This window comes from Octodon degus, unplaced genomic scaffold (assembly GCF_000260255.1).
Source record: "Octodon degus isolate 3935 unplaced genomic scaffold, OctDeg1.0 scaffold00035, whole genome shotgun sequence".
Classification (NCBI taxonomy): domain Eukaryota; kingdom Metazoa; phylum Chordata; class Mammalia; order Rodentia; family Octodontidae; genus Octodon; species Octodon degus.
This window is the reverse complement of record NW_004524611.1, coordinates 5,986,139-5,992,684: the sequence shown is the minus strand read 5'-3', so window position 1 is coordinate 5,992,684 and position 6,546 is coordinate 5,986,139. Positions and strand designations below refer to the sequence as shown.

Below are 6,546 nucleotides of genomic sequence, written 5' to 3'. Positions count from 1 at the left end.
GGCTGGGCATGGTGGTACACGCTTATAATCTCAGCACTTGGGAGACTGAGGCAGGAGGATTGTCTAGAGTTCATGGCCAGCCTGTGGGCTACAGAGTGAGTTGAAGGCCAATCTGAACTACACAAGAAGACCCGTCTGAAGAAAAAAAAAAAAAAAAAGAAAGAAAGAGAAAAAAACAGTACCAAAAGTGATCTACAAATCCAACACAAAATTTCAGCAGCCTCTTATTGCCAAAACGGAAAACTCAATCCTCAAATGCATAAGGAACTGCAAGGAGCCCTGAATAGTCAAAACAATCCTGAAAGGAACAGTAGAGAAATGGAACTTCCTTATTTTAAACCTAAAGTAATCAGAACAATTTGATAGAGGTAAAAGGATATATAAACCAATGGAGCAATTGGGAGTCCAGAAATAAGCTAAGAACCCAATATTTTGGGCCAGTAGATTGGGTGTCAAAAAGGGTGCCAAGTTCATTTAATAGGAGAAAGAATTTTTTCTTTTGTTTTGAGACAGGCTCTGAATATGCATTTCAGGTGGCTTTAAACTCATAATGTAGCTCAGGCTGGGCTCAAACCCACAGCAACCCTCCTGCCTCAGGCTCCGAGTGCCAGGTTATAGGGTGTACCACCACACCCAGTTCAAAGAGTATTTTCAAGAAAGGAAAGCAGAATTTCACCCGCCAAAGAATGAGGCTACACCTTACTACACATCATACACAAAAATGAATTCAAAAAAGGTCTGAGCCAGGAGTGATGGAACATGTCTATCGATTGCATCTACTTGGAAAGCCAAATCACGAGGACTGCTTGAGGCTGAGTTCAAAGCCAGCCTGAGTGATGTAGTGATACCTAGTTCCCCCTTCTCACCACAGTTGGGTTTTTTTTGTTTTTTTTGGCAGAACCAGGGATTGAACTCAGGCCCTGAGCTTGCCAGGCAAGCGCTTATTCTACTGAGCTATCTCCCTGGCCCCTCTTACCACAAATTATAAACAGTCTAAATATAAACCAAGGCCATAAATGCTCAGAAGAGCCAGATGTAATCTCAGCACTCTGGGAGGCTGAGGCAGGCGGATGGCAAGTTCTAGCCCAGTCTGGGCAACTTAGTGACTTAGGGAGACACTGTCTCTAATGCAAATTTTTATTTTATTATTGTTTTTCTTTTTTTGGTACTGGACATCAAACTCAGAATCTTTTGCTTGCCAGGCAGGCGCTTATGCCACTGAGCTATCTCCCTGGCAACTTTATTATTTTTTTCAATTAAAAAAAAAAACTTAAAAACTGGGGATACAGTTCAACACGAAGGCCCTGGGTTCAGTTTCCATAATCACAAAAATAAAATAAACCATTGACCAGGCGAGGGTATATCAGATTTCTGTCCTACCATGCATTAGGACCTGGGCTCAACCTCCAGCAATTTCTACAGCTATCATAAAATCGTCTGATACTTATTTTTTTTCTTGCAGTGCTGGGTATTGAAGTCAGGGCTTTGTGTATGCCAGGTACATGCTCTACCGCTGGACTGCCTTAGCCCAAGCAGTATAAAAAAAATTTCTAAAGTGTTGGTGAGGTTGCGGAAAAATTGGAGCCTTTGTGCTTTGCTAATAGTATAGCAGAAAATGCCCCGCTCCAGCCGGTGTGTTCATTGCCCAGGTAACAGTTCGTGTTATAAGTTGCTCTTATTTCTACCTCTTAGAAACAGCGAGTTACGGTTTGTGTCTAGTTGTCCCCTCAAAGCCTCGTGAAGTCTTCTAGGACGTGTGATTGATTCACGGTCCGGTGCTGAGTCTGTGGCACGAGCGATACCAGCGCCGGGGTGGCCGACCTGTGTACAGCATAAGGCAGGGAAAGAGGCTTTCTCGTTGCTGCTTCTCCCTTCTTGCTCTTTCTGCTTCTGCTGGTTTGGTTTATTTTTTTTAACATCCAGAGCATGTGACATAAGGGCCATAGCTTTCTCCAAGACACAATTTTATAAATTCTCAATTGGCTGATGAGGCCAGTAGGAATACTTCTTCTGGTCTAATTTGGTGTCTGGGAAGGCTCCATTCAAGTCCTCAGTGGTCATCTGATCAAACGGAATCATGTTATTCATGTTCTCCAGCTGTTTCTCATATTCCACAATCCGGGCCTTTGAGAGAGACAGAAACTCAACTTTTCACATCTTCCTTTTCTCAGCATCCACCAGAGCAGTATATTTATCCTCTGGCACAGGAATTTTTAAGGCGTTAAACTTCTTTTCAAAGTCGTCCACCAAGCCTGCCTTGGCCACATCACCTTGTAGTAAGACCAGTCGATCACTGGTGGTTTCTCAGACAGAGCAGCCAACCTGGGGCTGAGAGTCTCATTCCAGGACTTTGGAGAGTTAGCAACAGCCTTTTGGGTTCTGGTGACGATCTCCCCAAAAGCTACCCAGTCAATGGCTTTCAGAACAAGTTTGCGCCCAGCCATCCTGGGATCCTGTGCTGGCCTAAGCAGGCGCTTTAGACCGTTGAGCTATCTCACCGGCCCTGGAGGTCTTCACTGACCCAGTGAAGCTCAGTCTACCTCTACTGTCTTCTGCTGTTGTGAACTGTTGCCCTCTGCCGTGTGCCGCTCTGCTTTGGAGCCAGCCGATTATGGACTGAAATCTCCGTAAAGTAGGGCTAAATAAACCTTTCCTTGCTTAATTTTGGCCATCAAGTTCCTTGTCTCAGTAATGAGAGAAAAGTAACCAAGACAAATACTGTGTGATTCTACTCACATGAAGTAACTAGAGTAATCAAATTTATAAAGCTAAGAAGTATAAAGAACTAATGAAGAAGAGGAGGAAAAATGGGAATTCACTGCTAATGGTTATATTTTCTGGTTGGAATGATAAGAAATTTCTAGAAATAGTCACAACAGTTGCACAATGTTGTAAATGAAATTAATGTCACTGAATTGCATAAAATGCCTATTTTTTTAGTATATGCATATTTAACCATAATGTATGTTAAAAATGGGGAATGGTTTGTTCCTTGGTCCCTTCACTATCTCCCAGCTTCTAGACCCTTGTCTCTTACATCAGCCTGGGCAATTTATTGACTGAGAGAAAGCCTGACTCAAAATGAAAATGGGCTGGGGATATAGCCCAGTGTGAAGGCCCTGGGTTCAATCCCCAGCACTACCAAGATAAATAAATGAACAAACACACTCATCTCCTTTTGGAAAATTGCTCTGTTACACCCATAGGAGAGTGGCACAGCCTTGGCATAAATCCTGGCCCAGTCTCAGATACTTATGTCCTATATGAAACAACAATTACGCTGACTACTGTCCTGTCCTTCCCTCTGCCTGGTGATCCACGGGACAGTCTTTTGTTTTCGGAGAAGCCCTCATGCAGTTCAGTATAGTCTCGAACTCACTATGTAGCCAGGTTGGTCCCCAGCTTTCTAAAATCCTGCTATCTCAGCCTCCCCAGTGCTGTGATTATAAATGTGTTCCACCCACACCTGATACATCTTTATTTTTAAATCACTCATTATTCTGTGGGGGAGAGTATAGCGAGGAGGACACTAAAGACAGCCCAAGATGTTTCCCTGTCTGTCATTGGGATGTGGCCTTCCTATATTAGTAATACTTTTTTTTTTTTTTTTTTTTTTTTTGGTGGTACCAGGGATCACACTCAGTACCTTGCACTTGCCAGGCAGGCATTTATTCCACTGAGCTATATCCTCAGCCCCTAGCACCGTATTCTTTACATGGATCTGTGTATTAAAAAGAAAGCTTAAAAAAAAAAGAAAGCTTTATGGTTATCATAAGTAGCATAATCAATATAATCTCCCAACTGTATCAAAGATACACTGTCTAGGGGTACGGTTGTCATTGCCTGGCAAGCACAAGGTCCTGAGTTCAATCCCTCATGCAAAATAAAAGTAAAAATTAACAAAGTTGGCAGTTAAAGGTCTAGCTTTATATTATTGCTCCATCAAAATCTCTGAAGCCCAGGGTGATAATCTGTGTTGTGGAGGCTTAGGCAGGTTTGCCAAATTGGAGGCCAGGCTGGGCAATGACACCTTGTCTCAAAAGTATAAAGGGCTGAGGGTGCCGCTAATAGGTAGATCATTTACCTAGCATGTGTGAGGCCGTGGGTGCAACAGCCAGTACACCATGGAAGATTTTTAAAAAATAAAGACATGTCATGAAATGAAGCTTTACCCTGATGATGAACCCCAATAAACTTACATTCTCAATATGTGATGAAGCATATTTACTGTATCTTATCAGTTATGGGGCAATTTTTTTCTCTCAAAATTCAACGTTTTAAAGTTGGAAGCATCAGCTGCACGTAGTGGCGTATGCCTGTGAATCCGGCACTCTGGGGAGCTGAGGCAGGACGGATCACTGAAAGTTCAAGGTTAGCCTGGACTACATAGCGAATTCAAGGGCAGCCTCGACCACGCAGTGAGACCCCATTTCAAAAAAAAAAAAAAAAAAAAAGAGGAAGCAAATGGTTATTACTTTTGGTAAGTGGCTCTGGAGCCAGGACAACTCAGAAGAAATCCCAGCAGGGCGTCTTGACACTTGTGGACCTATGGACTTCAAAAATCTAACTCACAGGTGTGGCTCTCATGTAACTTGACCCCACAGGACAGCTCAATAATGTAGATTTTGTTACTAAAAGGTTTGTTCGTTTTGGAGACAGGGTCTTGCTTATGTAGGTCAGATTGATCTTAAACTCAATGTGGAGCCCAGCCTGGGCTCAAGCTCATGCAGTCCGGCTCCAGCCTCCCGAGTGCTGAGATCACAGGTGTGCACCATCATACCCAATATTATTTTTGTGCTGGGATATATTTCACACAAACCCAGTTTCATCACTAGCATGCCAACGAGCACAGGGAACTACTCCCACAAAACTACCCCACACCATCCCTTGGAGGCCTCTTCAGGTGAGACTGCAGCCCCGCCCTTCCCAGAGACGCTTCCTCATTGGCCGTCCTGCACTGTGACGCCCACGCACTCTGTGACGTCACAACCCCGACCTAGAGAAAGGGGCGGGACTCTGCGTTGGGGGCTGACTACGTGCTGACGCCACACGCCGGGGCGGGGCTGAGAGTTTGGTTCACTGGAGTGGGGACTCGGCGTCTCATTCGGGTGGAGCAGAGCGGGAGACAGGTAACTGTACTTTGCAGCTAGGAGTGGTTCAGTGCTGGCTGGTACTGAACTTGCTACCCGGAGGTCACGGCCGAGGGTGAGGCCGCTACGTCCTTGGGTCCACGGGCGCTGAGGTGACGGGTGTGGAGCTAGACAGAGCGGGGCAGACGGAGGGCGGCGGTGGTGGGCGGAGACGGGGCTTGACAGACAGGCGCGGTAGCCAATAGTGCAGCGGGGGCCGCCCGCCAGGCGGGCATTGGCGGGCGAGGGCGCGCGCCGGGGGTCGCGAGGGGCGCGGAGTGGCGCGCCATTGGTTGTCGGCCACCGGCGGGCTGCGGCGCGGCGGTCGGGGTGACCCCAAGGTCGTGGCAGTCACATGGCGAGCTCCGTGGAGCCGCGTCGTTCCTCGCGGGTGTCCCTTTGTCCTGGGAAGCCGCCGTCCTGGACCAACTCCGCGACCTTGGCGGTACCTTGGCCTGACGGGCCGCTCAAGGCCGGTAGCACTTGAAAGGGGGAGGCCCGCATATGTGCACACTTTCGGGCGCCCTTTCCCTTGCGAAGGGTGTGTGACAACTGCTGGGATGTAGTGGGGATCTGACCTCGAGCCGGGTACAGTGTCAAACCCTCCAGTGACAAGTTTTGCAAGTACAGTCGCCTGCTCCCCTAAGGACAGGTGTAGGGGCTTTGGTGCTATCTGTGAGCCGAGTGGTCAGGATGTAGGGAAGGGGCGGTGCCCGGTGGTCCGCGCCCGCGGAGTCCCACTTCCGACCCATTGTGCGCATGTCCGGAAGATGGCGGCTCTGAGCATCTTAGGGTTGGAGCGGGCGCTAGGTCCCTGGGCGTCAGAAGGTCACTTATCACACGTTTGTACGGGCCGCCAGGAAGGCAGGCCAGCGGCTTGAGATAGACTGAGAAGGTCTTTGAGTTCCGGACAATTTAGCTTTGTGATCTCCGAAGCAGAGGTGTCAGCTGAAGGAGTCCTTGGGAGGATACTGCTTAGGGACGTGACCTCCAAAGTTGGGGATAGAAACTAGGTGAAGTTAAAGGGCTTATTCAGGTTTTCTCGCGATTTCATGATTCAGGTTTGCCTCACGTTGACTGCTCCCATTTCTCTCTGACACCAACAGGAAGAACTAATTTTTTTTTTTTTTTCGTGGCTGCTCAGGTAGCCCTGCACTTGGAACCTAATTACAGATGCACTGGCATTAGAATGAGTGACGCCTGGTGTAGCAGTCTAGCCATCCATTTATTGTTATATAGACCCTCCTCCTAGAGATATTCGACATTATTGTAGGTTTCTAAATTAGATGAATGTTGGGCTGGTGAGATGGCTCAGTGATCTAAAGCACCTACTTAGAACAAGCTTAGCAAAGCACAGGGACCACGGTTCAATCCCCCAGCACCACATGCCAGCCAGCCCTGCCCCCTGGTGGGCTGA

At 47.3% G+C, this 6,546-nt stretch overlaps 1 protein-coding gene and 1 pseudogene across 2 annotated transcripts in view; one reads left to right on the top strand and one right to left on the bottom strand.

The window, feature by feature from the left end:
* Positions 1-1,963: 1,963 nt before the first annotated feature.
* On the bottom strand, positions 1,964-2,510 carry LOC101575805 (annotated as a pseudogene).
* Positions 2,511-5,030: 2,520 nt separating this feature from the next.
* Positions 5,031-6,546, top strand: part of Ogdh (oxoglutarate dehydrogenase) — a 73,187-nt gene continuing 71,671 nt past the window's right edge. Inside the window, exon 1 of one of the 2 annotated variants that reach the window (XM_004630367.2) lies at positions 5,031-5,129. The gene's annotated coding sequence lies outside the window, so the exon portion shown is untranslated. The other variant, XM_023714478.1, reaches the window with a different exon arrangement.